Raw genomic sequence first — 19235 nt, 5'->3', positions numbered from 1 at the left:
TTTTTAAGTTCTCCTTGCTGAATTGGATTTGTTTGACGAAGAGTTTAAATTTTTTTTCCACTTCTCCTTCTTTTCGTCTCCTCCTGCTATCTGACTCTCTCCTTTTGCCCCGTTCTTTGTCTTACACGCTGCCTCAGAGGGCTTTCATGCTCCAGTAGGTGAACATGTACCTCGATGGAGCTTCTTAAATGGGCAGATAGGTTGAACAGTCACAGAAGCAGGAGTGGAGTCGACACTTACAGGCAGTGCAGCCAATTATTTTCCTCCTCTCTTCATGTCCGCTTCTTTCCTCCACCTGTAAAAACTACACTGAAGATTCCCGCTTTAGAGTGAAAGGTTCCCCCCTCTTGTTAAAAGCCTAAAAAATTTGTTAACGTCTCAGTGAATAGTGTGGATCTTATCAGTTTGATCCATTTTGACACGTTTCTCGGCTCTTTCGTAAAGAGTTTTGGCATCAGAGGAGGTAACAACCATGTGCTGGCCTCAGTAAGAGCACCTACTAATCAATGATGTGTAGATAAGCTCGCTATCAGTCCTGACATCTGCTCGGCCTCCTCTTCCTCTCCGTCTCTGGGAAGAAAAAAAACAACAAAAACAAGCATGAGAAACATTGTGCTTTGTGTGCACATGTCACGTCTGGGCAGAAGGGGAGGAGAAGGTTTGAGGACCCGCAGCAGCTGGATTCTGAGGAGTTTGCAGATGAAGTTGCAGTCAGAACACTCATTTTGAATTATGGTAATTTCTGTAAATCTTGAGTCTCACATCAGCAGGGGGGCGAGGAGGAGATGTTATAGGTTCAGTGATGGAAAGTTGTGAGGGATCTAATTAAACAATTTCAAACTATGGTTGGAAATATTAGCGTTGTGGTATATTTGAATGTTTTTCAGGAGATTATTTAGATTTTAAAGAGGGAACACTGGTCAACATATCTCATTGCACTTACTTTTTAATATCAATCTTTGTGTTACATTGTTGTTGTGTTGTTTGCATGATGTTTTTATGCTTAAATTCGTATTCATCCATCACTTTGTAGTAATGGTTCCACATGTTTTAATGACAGCTCGAGAAACAGGCTGTGGTTTATTTCTCCTTCTCATTACATTTGTCATGGAAGTATGAATTTCGATTTTCAAAAATATATCATGTGTTTTTATCAAAGAAACCATTTTTCAAATGGTTGAAAACGTTTTCTTTAAACAGATCTGAATACACACTCAAAATGTCATTTCTAATACATTTTTATTCATTTTTGTTTTATGAACACTCAGTAATGCTATATGTTCTTCCCCTCTTTCTCAATGACTTTAATACCCCTGGAAATATGACTTTATAAAACGTTTAAAATCCCCACGTAATATCAAAATGTAACGTTGTAATCTGACTAGAAATAAACGTTTATTACTGTTAGAAAATGTAATTAAAAAACAGATTGTTGAGCAGTTAAGGTCATTTCTCAGGATTGTGTGGGCATGGCAGCTCGCAAATATCCCATGCATTGTGTATTGCAACCTTCTTACTGACTGGTCAAAGCATCCTGTTATATCCTACGCTAACAAAGTTAGCAACACCACTTTTTAACATCTTTTCCCCGTTGTTATGTCAAAAACCTCGACACAACAGGTGAGCTGCTGAGGTGGGCAGCATGACAGGACACCACTGTGGGCTTTAGACGCAGGTGTTTAGCAAAGCCCAGAGCTTTCCGGAAAAAAATGGGAAAGCACTGTTGGAGGTAATCAGCACAGCATATGAAGGACTGCTTTTGCACTCCCAGCTCACCATAACACTGCCCACTGTTTCTCCAAATCCCCCACAAGCATGAAAGCTGAGTGGTCGGAGAAGAGCAGTTTTGTTGGACTTGATAATTGGTTTGAAATGTATTGTGTAATAAATCTCAGAGTGAACACTGCTTCAGAAAATGTTCAAAAATCTCAAAACCGACAGAAGGTACTTCTAATACTTTAAGGAAGTTGATATTATGTACTTAAGATCTTAAATAACTATTTTGTGGATTTGGGTTTCCAGGCACTTTAAGTCACTGATAGTGGGAACTGATTTTCACTCTTGAAGAACATCCCTTCGCCACAAAAGCAGTTCAGATTGTGAAAAGTGAAGAGGGAACAGTTTGAAAGCTTTTGTGGATTATGGTTTCCAGGGGCTTTAAACCCTGTGTGATGATTTCCATTTTGTTTAGCCAAGCCTACAAAGAGTACTTTTTTTGAAACTCTTTTAGTGCGATTGGTATTCACGACATGGTACTACGTTACAGTAGTTAGCTTACGCTAACGTTGGAGATAGTTGTGAAGTGGACATCCACAGCCTGCAGGTCGTGCTGCCTACCTCAGAAGGTCCATTGTTATCTTTAATTGAGGAATATTTTCAATCACACCAGCACTCTATAAAGTTAATATACTTAACAGCATCACTGTTTCTTTTTTTTGCAGTATAACCTAATGAGGTAGAACACAATGTTAAAAAGTGGATCAACCAGCCTGGTCTTTGTTGCTAACTTTTAGAGAAAACAATATAGGTATAGGTATTTAAAGAGCATATTGTACACCAAATTTTACAGTCTAGGAATACTATTTATAATTTGTCTTTAATGTATTTAGTTTCTCCCTATACATTTATTTGAAGGTATTTATGTTGTGTTTTTTACTTTCCTTATCATCGCTGCTCTACTTTTGCTAACATGCTACAAGTGGATTCACTAATCGAGCAGAAAGACAGAATAGTCACGTCTGTCAGTTGTAACATGTCAGAATTGGATGATTGACCTCATCACACCAACCTGATCCCGAGATTTCTTTTTATCCATTCGCTCTCTCTTCAGCTTTACTCGACTTCAGGCGTGCTGAGAGGCGAATGAGACCCAATATTCTCTCCCCACTTCCCCTGCCTCTCTGCTGCACTTGCAGAGGGAGAACATGAGACATGACAGGAGGCAGAAGATGGAAGATTCAGCTCCTCAGCCACAGAGTAAGCCTCAAATTACAGGCTAGATTAGAGCCAGCATCATAGGCGCACATCAGGCCTCTCAGGGCTCGAAAATGCCTGGCGTGAAGAGGTGTGGGTCAACATCTGAGTGCATCCTAGAGCCACAGCTGCATACGGGCCCTGTCGTCGGCAGCAGATGGTTTGTGGAATGACACATAATGAGGAAGAGGAGCAGGCTGGAAAACCGGCTGTGAGGTTAGGGTGAAGGATCGGAGAGCGAGGCAGCGTACTCATGTCTAATTCAGGAAGTTCAGAGAGACAGTGAGGCAAGTTTCAGGATGGTAGATGGTGTCTTTTCTCTACAATATGGAGGATGTAGTTATTATATGGCTGAGTGGAGTGGGGGAGGGGGTGGATAGAGAGAGAGTCTGAATGAGGTGTGAAGAAGTAATCATGGTCTGACTGCAGAGGAGGATGTGAAGAGGTATATGCTGCAGCTGGACAGTTACAGTGTTTCAACTCACATTGTTGTTTCACAACCTCTTTACTCACAGAGATAGTTCCAAAATAAAGTTTTTACCTAATGGCATTCAGCAACAGCAGAGGCTTTGCAGGAAATGACAACGTGAAAGGGTAAACAGGGCTGATTGGACTGATTTCTTGTAATTAAGCTACTCATACATGGGAATGCAGTGATCAGCATACAATTAAGTGCTTTCCATGAATAGCTAACCCTAACAGGCAGCATTAGAGAGTATTTGCATGCAGTGTCAGTTTGCAAAGCAGCCATCCTTGTATACTGATTTTGCAAGAAGAAGCATATGCCTCAGTCACCTCTAGGGAAAGTGGGGCCCTCCTTATTTTGTAGGTTGCGAGCTGAAAAGTTTGCGTACACACTAGTCTATCTTAAGGCTCTGGCTGAGTACAGCAGTACAGTATGTGTGGAGAGCAAAACAAGACACCTTTTTGTTGTCCTCTAACAACGTTGTGACTGATTTCTTCGTGTGAGTGAAGCGAACAATCTGTTCTTATATGCCGTCTGTCAACACCAACAGAAACTCAATTCACACGACACACTGAAAAGACAATAACGGTCATAAAAACATTTGTGGCAAACTGTTGGCTTCACCAAAAGGCTGTTGTTCACAGAGGCTATCATCACACTGTCAGACAATGGCTGATGAGTTCAAAGATTACAAAAGCGAAACCTCAGGGAGGATTGTGAAGGCCAAAAGACTCTGGAGCGCACAGAGAATTTGAAGATATTTCAATCAGTAGTAGTATTTGAGCAGCTCTTCTTTTATTTATTATATCTTCGTCCAGAAAAACAAATATATAGAGGCCATACATATTTAATAACAGGAAGATATTCTCTTTGTATTACACTTCTATTACAAATAGTTTAGTGCTCAGTGTTTTTCTTTGCTACTTCTGTTTATTCTGATGTCATTTATTGGAAAATCCTCTGATCCGTCAGACCCCTAAATTCACAACCTCAGGGCAGTGATCATTAACTGGCGGCCCGCAGACCTACATCAGGCTCCCAAAAAGCTCTCCATCTTGCCACCAAAATATAAATTATTTCAGGTGATTGGACAATAAACATAAAATCACAAGGCTGACGTAATCACATTAGGTTTAACTTAGAAATCACATATTCCCTCTGAAACCAACTTGACGGCACTTGTGCTTATGTGCAAACAATTTTGAAAGTCTGGCTCCCGCAGTGTCAGTCAAGAAAAAAAGCTGGCACTTGTACAAATGTAATTATTGACCCCTGCCTTAAGGTATTGTTAGTTTTGTAATTTGCGCTTTCGCTGTAGTGGTTTAACTGAAACAGAATTTAGACAGAATTTTACCAACACCAATCTCCTGTATCGCCCTGGACCACGGTGCCTGTTAAATCATGCAGTCAAAACAATACACTGTCTTGCCATGAAAACTCTCATTTAAGATCCTTTGTATAGAGTCCATGTAAACGAAGATCTCCGGGCAGCCAGATGTTGCTGTATTTAAGCAACATCTGGAAGGCAGTTAACTTGGCTTTATGTAAAGAGACATAGCAAATGGGAAATAGGGGGGACTTCCTAGTTTGAACAGTTTCTTAAGCAGACCCAGATAGAAAGTTTTATAAAGAGCTGATAGAAATCTCTATGTTACTGACATCTCATTTTTTCGGCAAATAGCTGCTTTAAAGAGAGCTGAATCAATCACTGAGCATCTGCTTCTTGTTTTTTGCTGTTATTCAAATTGGCAATGTACTTGCAAACTCCTAGGTTTATACAATATGAAATCAAAGGCTTTAAAGTTAAAATGATAAACAAAAGTTTCAACCGGAGTGAGCAAGTTTAGAGAGGAGCAGACAGTAGAAGAAGAGAGACGATGGCACCCTTGGGTCTGTAGTCGTGCCATTTTGTTCTTCTTCTGTGCCAGTCCCTGTTCCCTCTGGGCTCTATTACAGCCTGAACCGACTCTCTCTGCCCGGCCAGATACAAACATAATCCCTCTGTGGTTTGGTGCAGCCAGGAGCTCGGGGCGGGGAGCATGTTTAACATCTCGATTCTTCTTATTCAACCGCGGGGGGAGCGGTCTTTGGCATGATTGTGCTCCAAGATCAACACGAGGTTGACAGCCATCTGGTCTACAGCGTTGAAAATCCTCACATGGCAAATACCACCCACAGCCCGGCCTCTGTCTTCCTGCAAACACAGCAACAACAGAACCGCAGCACAGTCCAACAATCAGTCAGGCAGGCCAGAGCAGCAGCCCCCGACCGAACCGGCGGGATCAGATCAAACAAACGATCCCGTGTGTGGGAAGGTGGCGCGTCTCTTTAAACAGTGAGGTGACTGGCTTTGTACTCTTTTTTTTATTATTTATATCGGCGTTTATCTGAGAGAGAAATGGACTTTGTGAAGGCCAGGAGGCTCAGTCATCCGAGGGGAGCCGAGTTTGTGAGGCAGTCAAGGCTCGCTCTGAGAGGATGGATAGGAAGCTGTACACAGGGGTACCATTATCCTCCTTCGCTAACATGACCCCTCTGGATCATCATTTCTACGAGAGCTGCTCTAAATCATTTTTACTGCGATGGAAACATCTATTGTGATTGCCTGCCCTTCTATTGGCAAATGTCATTGTCATAATAATACCTGGGAGGGTTCGCTTTTACTGAGATTATGAGTGCCACGCTGATGCTGCCAGGTGGGCCGCACAGAGAGGTGATGTGAGTGAAGAACATCCTCAGGGGGAGGATGACTTTTATACAGCAGTTAGCAACTCATGTGTGCATGAAAAGTTCTGTGTGCAAAGTTGAAACAGGAATATCAACATTTAACCGTGCATTCGGAGCCATATGTCAGGCCTGCGAGAAGTTACACATTTAAAGTGTCAATGTCAAACCAGTCAGTTACATCCTAGTGCTCGAACAGAATGGGTTTAAACTTTGTCAGTAAAATAAGCATTTCAGTGCTTGACCCTGGAGCTAACTAATGCACGGGCCTAATACTCTTCTTATGAAATTGAGTTTGCTCTTATTACGTTAACAGAGTGAGAAGTATCTCACCGAAAGAAATATTTTTCTGAATCCTCTTCACAAAGCCGAGGATGCAGAGTTGTTGCCCTTTCAAAATAGTGTCAAGATTAAATTTTGTTTGATGAAATATTTGAACATGGGTTGCATGGCCTTGCTGTTAAAGAGAGTTTTTCGGGGGATTTTAAATTATGATTTATTTTTGGGCTTTTCATGCCTTTATTGGAGAGATAGGACAGTGGTTGGAGATGGAAATCTGCGCCACCAGCCCCCCATAACAATTTGGTTTTATGGTTTCATGTTTGAACCAACATCAAGCCCTGTGTCGAGGCTGGGGGCTTTATGGCCACAACGTGATGTCACTAACCGTCAGTGCACCAATCACAAGGAAGCTACATTTGACACTAAATGTACTTACACTTGTGGGATCTGTTGCTTAAAATACCATGAAATAAAAATAAATGTTATAGTTGACATATCCCGTCTTAAATTACCGGTAATCGCCTATAATAAGAAAAGCAATGGTAATTAAATTGTTTATGTTGGTATTCTTTTTTTTTTTTTCAATTCCTGATATACATAAACCTTAGCTGACTTTGATGAGTGTTCTAATAAAGCTTTCAATGTAGTACTCTCTCTCACCACAAAGGTTTCATTTTGACTGTGGCTAATTGTTGTGCATGAACCACAATCTAGCTAACGTTATTTGCTCAACAGTTTTCTTGTTCCTGTCCCTCTCAAAATAATATTAATTTCCCAAATTTTCACAGGGTCTTAGTCCATAAAAGTTGCTTGACCTTTGCACATTAAAGTTGATGATCCCAAAAGAAATCCAGAGGACTCATTATGTTTCTGAAATAACTCAGTTCTTTCACTTTTCCAAAGCCAATACAGATCCCAATGTCGAACTGCTTTGTATTTAAACATGCAGGATAAGGACAGATCATCATCATTATACTGAAGGTGTGTAGGCTATTACTGACTAGCTTTATTTGCTTAAGTGCACTGAGACACAGGAAACAAACAAATTGCATGAGCTGTATGCAAAAGCAGGAATATTCAGAGCTTCAATCTGCAGCATGCAGGAACAAGCTCCCAGCAGCTTTCTGTAAACAGTGTTTTTTCCAGGAACCTATATGTCAAACATTAGCATGCAGAGTGTCTGACTCGCCCACTGAAGAATCCTGTTATTTGGGACCTGGGATGTGTCATCCCCAGTTAAGGATATGTCAGCTACGATGGTGGCTTCCTGCTCTCCCATCACCCTCCAATGCACCCAATACATCCGTGTAGCAGCTTTTTTAACGAACTTCTTCTCTGCCCTTCATTCCGCACAGCTGCACGTCAGATTTACTCCCTCTGCTCTGAGGATCCTCCATGTGTCTCTGGTTAGCTGTTCATAGATCAATCCTCCGCCCGTTTAGCTAATTGTAGGCAATTGTGAGTGGTGAGTAATTTATCCCGCGGCATGATCCATCAGCCAATCGATCGTATTGACGTGCAGAAGTCTTCACGTCTCGACATGTGTTTATCACAGTGCTGCACAGAGCACATACAGTGAGAGGCTGATGTCTGTCACGTTGATGAATGGGGAACAATCCATTCAAGTAGGATAAAGAGCACCCTTAAGATTCATGCCATGTTGTATGTTGCTGTATGTTAACATTATGCATTTGTATTTCGTACTCACAGGTTTTTAATACAACATTCACACTTTGGTTTCCATTTCTTACTTTAAGTGTCTCTTAGCTAGTGCAACCACACATTTTCAAATTTGAACCAAAAATCCAACAGCAGCAGCAGCAGATGTCGCTTCACCAAAAATGTTGAAACCGCCCAAGGTTCCTGCTTTAACCTTTTAAAAAAATCCAATGTCTGCCCGCGGGCCTGAAATTCTCATTATCATGAATATTTACATCACTGTGGTTTATAAATATTATTTATGTCATACATTCTGACCATGTAAATTAATCCAAGATCCAACAACCAAAGTAGCCACAATCTACACACGTCAGACCACTGACAAAGAGACAATGATTTTTACTATCTATTGACTTACCATTTTAAAATTTACTGCAATCTCCTGATCATGATATTCCAACAAAGATGGTCCTGCTGCATCGGCATCCATAAAGATCAGATTGCATCAAATTCTCCCCCTCCTTTTCTAGATTTCCCACTGTATCTTCTAAAATAATTCATTTTTGCCAATATATTTTTTGCATTGCAAAACATCACACCTCATTTGGCCAATAACCTTACCCTGCAGCCTATCATTTTCTTTTCTTTTTTTTTTTTTTTTTTTTCATATACTTTATTAATCCCGCGAGGGGAAATTCGGTTTTCACTCTGCATTTAATGGAGAGGTCTCAGAGTGAGGGGGCTGCCCACAGAGGGCGCCCCAGAGCGGTTGTTGGGGTTCGGTGCCTTGCTCAAGGGCACCTCGGCAGTGCTCAGGAAGTGGACTGGCACCTCTCCAGCTACCAGACCAATTTCCGGACTTGGTCCGTGCCGGGACTTGAACCGGCGACCCTCCGGTTCCCAACCCAAGTCCCTACAGACTGAGCTACTGCCGCCCCAATGGCCAATGACAGGATTAGTGCCCCTGTTCGGATGTTTCTATACCCATCCAAGTTCCTTGCAGCATGTCCAGTACGATATCTTTTTTATTATCCAGTATGAGTTATCGTCAGGGAAATCTACTGTCTTTATCCGAAGCTCCAAATATGGCCACCCAGTCCTGAGATTGGTATATACAAACAAAAATGAATCTAATTTTATACTTAGCACTCATCATATTTTCTCATCAAAAATGCACTTCCTGGCCGGTCAAATGTGACAATAATTTTTCCTTGAGAATTATTAAAATATATGGTTAAAACTTTTCAATCTTAGATTAGAAAATTGAGAAGAAGTGGGTTTTTAAGCCAACAAGAAAATGTAAGCATTTCTTTGACTTCTTTGATTTCTTTGAGTTCATGATTTTTAAAAGCAGTATTTCTGATTTAACAACAGCAGATGCAAATCAGCTCTCTAGATAAACATATTGGGCCCTGAAAACCTTGAAATTATTCCCGAAAGTCATTGTTTGAGTAGCAAACAGAAATGCCAAGGACTCACTTTTGCTACAGACGAAGAAAGAAAAAGGAAAAACAGCTGAGACGCCAACTGATAACACAGTCTTTCCGCTAAGATCTAAGAGTCCAAGTCTCCGAGTACAGCGATGGCAGCGCCTGCACTGGGTGACAGGCCCGATCCATTTGGCGCCGTCGAAGACACAAACACAAGCTGTCTGGAGGGAGTAAGGTAGACTTCAATCAGCTAAGAGGTGATAAAACATAATTAATTCAATCACCCACTCACTCTCACTTACTCACTAACTCTCCCTCAGTCTTCTCCCTCATCCTCTGAGAGAAAAGCAAAAAAAAAAAAAAAAAAACAGCAGCGCATTCACATTTTCCTTTAAAAAGCTCCCATGTTCTCTCTTTATCAAGTACTCAATAACAAGGTTGTATCTGATTGTGTGCTATGGTGGTTCACAATGGAGCCTCTGCCATTAAAAACACAGAAAGATATTCACACAATGCATGTCGAGGTTTATTTGCTTATTTGTTTATTTAAAAGGATCCCCATTAGCTGACGCCAAGACGACAGCTAGTCTTCCTGGGGTCCAGTCCTCTAAGATCTCGGTTTTTAAGTATAAGACCTGCAAAATGATTAATGACTAGCAGGTGAGAAATAAAAGACTTTGATGTGAGCAAGTGTGAGCGCCTGTGTGTATGTTAGCATGTTGCAAAGTGAACCAGCAAGCAAGAGAGAGGACCATGAGTACTTTTCAGTGCCCTCACACTGTCTGATAGACCATTAACACCCAAACCAAGCTGACTTTGCGTCCGTCAGGGTCAAGTAGGCTGTGATTACTTCACCGCGTCAAGCTCTATCTCTTTCGAATAAGAGAAACAAGCTTGTGGGAGAGGAAATGGGGGAAAGTGTATAAAAAAAAATGAGTTGACATGAGATCTGTTGTCAGACAGGTGTGAAATATGCTGCAGGAAAATTAGTTGAAGATCGCGAAAGCTGAGAGGGGTAGGAGAGATCAGAGAAGTGAAGCTTTTTTGTTCGTTAGCCGGAATTTGTAAGTGAGCACGTAAAGTGTTTGAGTGAACCTGAGTGGGAGAGTAGATGCTTATTTCAGGCCATAAAGGCAGCATATATATTTATAACACTGAGAACTAATGCACCGGGTAAAGTAGAACCCACTTCCCCGAGGCGCTCATCTCCCACAAGAGCAAGGTGTGAGGAAAGAGAACAATAGCTGTTGAAGGTAGAGTCATGTTTCAGCACAATCGCTGCCCGCTGTAACACAAGGCCACTCCATCCTGTGTCCCTTGACAACTGAGCCCTACGCTCGAGGGATTGGCCTGTATCACAGGAGAGGGTTTGCCCTCTCCGGTGCCTGGCTCTGGTGTAGAGTTGCTACAAGTGATGTCGAGTGAAAGGAATCTCAGAGGTAAACAACAGCCTCAATGGTAAAAAGACAGAAAAAGCTGTGTCAAATCAATATGCTTCAGTGAGTTTCAGGGGCTAATTTCAGCTTTTCTCCTTAAAACACTGTGATCAGATAGCTTTCATTAGCCTGATTACTTACCAAAGCCTTCTGCAATGCCTCTCCCACATGCAGCAGCCATATTGGTATCTTCTGATTTATTTTGTAAGCTCCATATAAATACAAATGTAAAGCATAATATTTTTTTAATAAAGAGTGAATCATGGGAAATAATGGTTTCATGCAGATGGCGGATTAAAGGAAATTTACCATTAACATGTTAGCTATAATGTCTAAGCAAAAGAGTAAGTGAAAATAGCCTGAAGATTTTGTTTAATGACAGAGATCATCAGCAGTAACTGTAAGAAAACATATGCTGAGGAAGTAAGGAAACATCTTGAAGCTAAAAGACTAAACACCCCACTTATATTCTTCCGGTTAGCCTAAACAACTTCATGTAAATTCTGGTTTCACTTTTGTTGTTATGGTACTGTAGACAGCTTATTAATAACATGCTAGCTTAATTGTAAGCTTTTTTTTTTTAAGTAGACACACAAACTGGAGACCTCCTTTTAACTCCTTCCTAAAAGGAAAGGAGCTTGTTAGAAAAAGTTGTTAAGTTAGCAACCAAGCAAGGCTGATACCCTTATTGTTAAGAGCAACATTTTCTCAAACAAGTAGCCACAGCAAGTTTAAACACTAGCATACTTACGGTCTAGAACCACAGCTTTAAAAAAAATATATTAACACATGGAGATAGTGTTGTCTGATATACTGGCTAAACCATCAAGAGAAACCCAACTTTTTATATGTTTGCTTTTGATTTGATCTTTTGATTCAAAAGGACATTCTGGCATATATTGCTCTGACAAAAGAGGGATTGGCAACCCAGAATCATCGATTAGATCAAAAATAAATTAAAACTTAAAGAGATCGATTTAATTTCAGGAATGCTAATTACCTCATTTCAACAAGAGCATTATCATTCCAGACTTGTTTGACACAGTTTCATGTGGACTAGAAAACTTCATACACTTCTTTAATGTGCTTTTAAAATGATGTGTACATGGATTTAAATAGCTTTACTCCCCACCTGACAATATATGATAGTGTAATGATAGATCATAGTGTAATGTAGCATAGCAAGCATGCAGGACAGCACATTATAATCCCATTATGAACAAGTCATTTAGTTTTAATTGAGTTTTATAATCTTATTTTCCTCAAACCAGGTCAAAATATCTGCCAGTGGGTTAAAATCATAATAAATACAATCGTAATATTGTTTTTAAAGCTGTTTGGCCTGTTAAGGGATTTTCTTAACTGTAAAAAGAAAATGACTGAAGGCACGTCGAACATCACAAAACCCCTTTAAATAAGGTTTAATAAACAGTACACATATGAAATAAAGGTTTTCCCATGCTGAAATAAAGCTCTTGTTCTGTTTTCGTGCGGTAGTGGGTGTCGCTGCTCATCAAACAGGAGCTATTGAACAAGGAAGAAAGGGAGCATAATAGTTAGACAGACACACAATGAGAAAGAAAGGGAAGGGAAACACGGTCTCAATGTGGATAATTACATTTCTACCTTTCTCTGGCAGTTGCATAGCCTTAATGCTCGTAATTAATTTCATTATTTTTGGCCCTGGCTGTTGAGTGCAGATTAGTTCTCTCTGAGTTGTGGGGATAAACACATGGTAATTGCTTATTACTCTCAGAGCCCACATTAGATTATACTAAAGCCAAAGAATTTGAAAATATTCAATCACCTTTAGCTAGAACTCAAAACCCACTGTTATTGTCACTGCTCGTTTTCCTTAGGCGAAGCCTTCTTTTACTGCTTGATGAACAGGAAAACTGCCTACAACGCTGCTCCTGCCCTGTGCTCTGCTGATTTAGTTGCAGACCTGTTATGTTACTTTTCAAGTATTGAGGACTTTTTTCTCAATTCATGACAAGCTCAACATGGCGTTACAAACTAATTATATTCCACTTGGTAAAAAAAGCTAATAAATCATTATTCTGTAAACATGTTTTTATTGAGAGTAAATGCACAGTAAACATTCTCAGTGAAAGAGTTTCTTCCGTTGAATTGAACTCGACCGAGTCCTCTAGACTTCTTTCATATCTGCTATTTTTCTGAAGGTTATCGGAGCATCGCTGCCCTTTTTTCAGTCCACAGTGCACAGTTGTATTTATACCCAGGGGCCGGTCACTGCAAACACAGTCCTTTTTTTCTGACTGCTGAGCAGCAACAGGCGGGGGATTAAGCGCCATGCTGAAGGGGACCTCGGTGTCTTTTGTTTATGTTCAGCGCACAGTTGAGAATTTTCCAGCTGGATTCAAACTGGCAGCCCTCTGGCCAAAACAATAGTTAAAAAAAAAAAAAGCTTTTGTGACTTTTTTTTCTTCCTGAAAATCTACACATTCACTCATTCATAATTGATAACTTCATGATCATACCAATTAAGTCTTTGAAATTCACCAAGCCACATAAGCTATTTCTATTATATAACTTTATTACTTGTAAATCTAACAAAAAAAGTAAAACAACATCCAATTGTTATTGTTTCATCCCTTTAATTAGACTAAAAAAGAATATGGGTGAACTCCTGGCTGATAAATTCAGATCAAGTTCGCTGCCATATTTGTGCACTGTGTACGCAACATACAGTTAGTAGCGCTTCTGCTCGCTCTCATTGGCCATTGCCTCATGCTGTCTGAGGCAACCCGATATGGAGTCTCATATTCAGAGTTACACAAAGTTAGAGCACAGGTCATTGAATTTAAACTCAGTATGATGTTTATTCATGTTTTTTTTAGCCTAAATTAACTGTTAACTTTAACATCAAACCCATTCAAGAAAACAGTTCACCTTTGGCAGACATCATGTACAGTAGCAGCTTATCCTCCAGGTTGTAGAGAAATATGAGCGTCAGCTGCATTCAGACACCTTTTGACAGGGCTCACTGCTCTGATTTACAGCCCGGTAGTGACACGCATGTGAAAGAAAGTAGACTTGAAACCTAAGAATATCCTGCAGGTTAGAGTTACACAATGAAGCATGAGCCGCACAGAGGTAACATAGATAAATGACAGTTGACACACACTTGAAATGGGTGAGACCATGTCATGGTTGTAGTACAAGAACTGAAGAGATTAAATTTGGAACAACACTAAACTGGAACAAATCAATAAAATTAACCAAAGGCAGTAGATTAGTAGAAAACTTAACCTTCTTTTGAATCTGAAAATGTAATTTTACACCTCTGCTTTGTTGTTAAACTTGAGTATCTATCACTAGCTTGCAGCTGAATATGTTGTTACACCCCCTCAAAGGCAGAAACCCGCTTATCTGTCAACACCAGCACAGAATCTACCTGAGAAGCACCTGAGAGTGCATGCGGTTATGAATAGATCACAAGTCAGGTAACAGGATCTCGGCACAGACACCTTGTGTTCCGTCAGGCAGGATGTAAGCCTGAGCGCTACAGAGGGTTAGACCTCAGACAATATGCCTTTATGTTTGCCCAATTTCTAGTGTGGCTCTGGAAAGGCAACGAAATGAGATCCAGCAGTCAGGAGAGTATACAAAGGAGACGGTGACTCAGGGGAAATGGAAATACAAAGAGGAAGAGGAGTCATGTTGGTAGCATACCTTCAAAGAAATGTGTGCAAATATTTTCTTAAAGAGCAAAAGAGCAACATGTAAGATATCCAGTGAATTAAATCGTAAAATGACCTTACTCAGACATTAAAGAAACATGCTATGTTGAAGTTTTGGCTTTTCTGTAAACAATGTAGCAGCCAGAATGAGCTCCTTTTACATTTTAATACTGGTCAGCAAAGGTTTAATCACCCATCGGCTTACCAAAATAATAAGAATTAGCAATCAACTCAAACATATCCAACTTTACTTTTTTTGTCACAACTTTAGTCGTCTTCAGTTATGCAGATACAGTTGGTTAATATTGGCGGGGTTTTTGCTTCTTCTTTTGTTTTTTATACTTTGGCTTAAGATTTCTACATCCATAATAATGCAGCTGAGATGTTTTGATGTTCATAGCAATGCAATACGATAAGAAACTACCGTAGATTAACCAGAATGACCATGACCATTTTTTCTGACAGGGTAGAATGATCAATGAGACAAAACCAACAAAAACCACAGCCTAAAAAACTCCTCAGGTTCCAAAAAAGAAAAAGAGATCCACAATTTTCATCAGCAAAGTTGCATCAACTGCATCTTTTTTGTACGTATTTGACATAAACTTATATATGCAATAAATACTTAACTTAAAATCTGGACCATAAATCTCACTGGTATATAAGGCAGTCTATTTTTAGAGGGGTTTTCCAGTTGGAAAAAGGTTTGAACTGTTGTCCTGCATAATGAATTCCATTGTGTTCAGCAAATTCCACATGCAGTGTCTGTTAGCTGCGTAGCTCTTTTGGTTCTATATGTTGTTGCCTCGTGGTGTTTGCAATCTGTACAGTAGTTGAGCTCTCAGCCTGTGTTGGTCACTTGTCATTTTAATCAAACCAGCACACTTCTCTTTTTCAAGGTCTACAAAAATGAGATTTTGCTTCAATGTTAACACCACTGTAGTGCCATTTCAGCTTACAATAAGCAGCTGTAACTTTGACTTGACTATTCTGCAAGAGCAGCTAGCAGCTAAATAAACATGCCAAAGCAACAACAAAAAAAGAAGCTGTAAGTATAAATATGAAACGTGTTGGTTTAACTCAAGCAGTTCACATAAAGCGTAATGTTGCTCTGTAACAGCTGGATGTGTCAACACACGTGTTTTCCTACTTGTTCCCTTTTAAAACGAAAACATAACAATAAACTTGTGTTTATTAGCTTGTTACGCTGCCCCCTTGTGACCTAAAAAAATCCATCCATCCATCTAAGAGCAACATTAACTGACATGACAGAGTAGCCATAGTTTTAAGACCTTCATCCTTTCAGTTTTGCATTATAATGTTATTTTAGAGTCTTTGCACGCAGCAAACTGAGGATCAGGTGTAGTATTACAACATAAAAACTATATGTATTGCATATAGATTAAACAACCAGGGGGGGTTGATATTGGCCCAGATTTTAGCCCCAGGGTTGCTTGGGGTGAGTAATTAGGGATGTTTTCATGTGTTTTCTGTACATTTTGTGAACAAACCCTTTACAGTGTATGGGTAACAGTTATAATTCTAAATATTACCTTAATTTGCAGTCCACCCCCCTACTCAAGCAGCCCTCACTCCGTTCTCCTCTCCATGCTAAATAGTATGGGGCTTTTCTCTAATTACTTACAGTACATGCTAACATCGCTAACGAACAGTGCAGTCCACCCCTTTGATGACTGAAGAAGCCCAGTCTGAAACTGGAGGTTGACGTACTGAAGGGAAAATGACGTACATTCACATACAGTACACACATCAGCAACGTGATTCGACTCCCAGATCAAATAGTTGCTTGTAATTTCTCGCTGTCAGATTCACATGCTTGTAGAAACGCATGTAGAGTGCAGTATGCGTCTACAGAGTTGCAGGGCGCTTCAGAAGCCTGACTAAATTTCTTCTGAAGAGGTGGAGGAGCTCTCCCGGGAGGAAGCAGCCTGGCCCTGCCACTAAAGGTAATAGGGCTAGACAGCTACACATTAGCTGTGGATCATCTCCTCACTGGCGGCAGCAGTGCAGAGCCCATACCTGTACCTGCCAGGCATATATACATGCTCACTGCAGAGATAGATGGGGGGGGTTGTATGGAGTCAGAGGAGTACCACCAAACGGAATATATTTTACTAAAGAATGTAAATGAAGAAGTAACAGAAGGGGAGCAGACAGTATATAAGTCAGATTGTACAACCTACAAAAGTATTGATCAATAAATAAATTGATGATATTTAAAGAAAATCAAAGTCTTCGTTAGCCACAGACTATAAACTCTATCTCATTTTCTTCTTTCAAATATTCTGTTGGAGGAGGATGACTCCTGAGAAGAAGGGTGGTCAGGCCATTTCCTTTCACTAAAACAAGAACAGATCTGACTTAGAGAGCTGCCTCTCCCCAAGGCCCCCTATTGGAACAAGACAAACATGCGGCCTGTAATTAAAGATGTAACAAAAGCTCTGTCAATTGTCTCTCCTCTCCTCTCCGCCGGCGAGTCTGCATGCATTAAGGCACAAAGCTTAGTCTGGTGTACTCCATGCACAAGGCTATGAGCTGAGGTTCTGCTGTCCTCACATCCACCCGGCTGAAAAAACTCCAGAGAAGGAAAACAGCACTCCGGCTTCGGTGTCTTGCTTTTGTTTTAAGCTTCATAATATCAGCGGCGGACATAATGAAATCCTTCAAGCTCGTGGTGATTCATATTGCATGAGCGAGCAGGTTGGGATTTAGAGTCTCGCTCAAGGACACTTTGACGTTGATGGACGTATGCTGGCTGTAAAGGGAATTGAACCTGTGAGCAGATTTGAGGTTTTGCTACAAAGAAAAGCTGCTCTGGAAGCGGAAATAATCTCATTGATTAAGTTCAACCTCAATGGGAAGAGCCAAAAAACACTTTCATATCAAGTTGAGGTACATCTTAAAAAGACTCAAATATGATTTTCAGCTGGATGCCTTACACTTTATAATGTTCTGTAGGAGAGCACACACATTTATCATACCACCATATTCTCTTACTGAACCACTTTCCAAAGTGTCAACATGGGGGAAATGGACATCTAAATAGTAATCTAATTACATTTGTACTGTGTTTATCTTTTCAATGGTGTGGGAGCTTTGTTTTAGGGAGCCCAAAGTGGTCATATTTGGCTCTAGATGGTAAAGGGGCATTGTGACACCTTTGTCCTAATATTAAGGTGGCAATTGAGAGCAAATCCAGCATTTTTTTGTGTTTTTCCTAAATTAAAAAAATGCTGACTTAACTGTCTCTAAAGCCATTTTTCAGTTCAGAGACTTCAGCTCAATTTGGCTTCATTCCCAACAAGTGGAGCCGCCCCTGTTGGCCACTTCAAAGAATGCAGTCTTCCAATTTGGAGCAACTTTTCAAACCTGAACATATATATATATATATATATATATATATATATATATATATATACATATATATATTTTTTTTTTTTTATTATTATTATTTATTTTTTCTCACATCTCATTTACAGACTGAGACTGAAACACACTTGGAAAAACACTCTTTCTGCCCTAGTGACATCACCTAGGTTTATGAAAAGGGATTTTATTAAACCCAAAGATGGCGGTCGCCACATTTAAAATATATGAATCCATCTCTCAAAAAGCCACAAAGCACCCACCTGTCAGTAAACTCAGCGACACACCTTAAAAATTAAATTCATGCTGTAGAATTGAACATTTCACAATAATATGTGATGTTCGGGATTCTTTGGTTTTTCCTGACAGCCTCAAGTGGACACCCAAGGAACTGCAGATCCTACATTTTGGAATTATTTAGTTTGAATTTAACTTTCAAATAATCTGACAAACTAATTATAACCTCTATAACCTCCTAACCTAATTATAACCTATTTAATTATCTGAACACATTGTTTCAGGTTTCTTCTAGGTTTCTTAATTCTTTGATGTTGCCTTTATACCAAATCCCAACAGTTTCTCTGGTTGGACTAAAGTCTCTCATCATTGCACTGAAGCTGTTTAATGTGTTATACTGTAATACAAAATCCAGATGCAGAGGTAGAAACAGCCTCTTTTGCATTTTGCATCTGAGTGTCTCTGCAGCTATGAACATTAAAACACCCTGACACTTTCTGATATTCTGCCCCTAATATGACGTGTCACTCTGACTTTCTGGCTACAGCATCTCGATTAAATTTGCAGACGTCCATTTGGTAAATGTGGAGTTGTCACATTATCCCCATATTGTGCAGGGGGAATGAATTCTGGTTTAATTTTCCTGCAGATAATGCCCAGATCAGTCCCAGAAGTGTCACATCTTCAAAAGCTCATTCATCGCAGTGGCTGCAGTGACGACAATTAATTCCGACTGTAGGAGCTCTGGCCTTCTTTCGTCAATGATGTTTCCACATTCTTGGGATAGTTTTTGTCAGCTCGGTAAATGAGGTATTAAAATTCTCCTTTGCTTTCTGAGGCTGTCTTTCGTGCACATAAATGACTCTCTTTTAGAAATAACTGATGGCGACGTTTCTCAGACACCTCCAGATCCTGCTTCACCGTAGGCTTGAGCAAA

At 40.1% G+C, this 19235-nt stretch overlaps 1 protein-coding gene across 2 annotated transcripts in view; it reads left to right on the top strand.

Annotated features, from left to right (window-relative positions):
- LOC306834844 (cadherin-20-like) overlaps window positions 1-19235 on the top strand; it is a 121685-nt gene that overhangs the window by 63064 nt on the left and 39386 nt on the right. The window lies entirely within an intron of this gene.

Source organism: Symphodus melops (assembly GCF_947650265.1).
Source record: "Symphodus melops genome assembly, chromosome: 14".
NCBI classification, from domain to species: domain Eukaryota; kingdom Metazoa; phylum Chordata; class Actinopteri; order Labriformes; family Labridae; genus Symphodus; species Symphodus melops.
The sequence above is the reverse complement of the archived record's forward strand: the minus strand, read 5'-3'. Positions and strand labels throughout refer to the sequence as shown.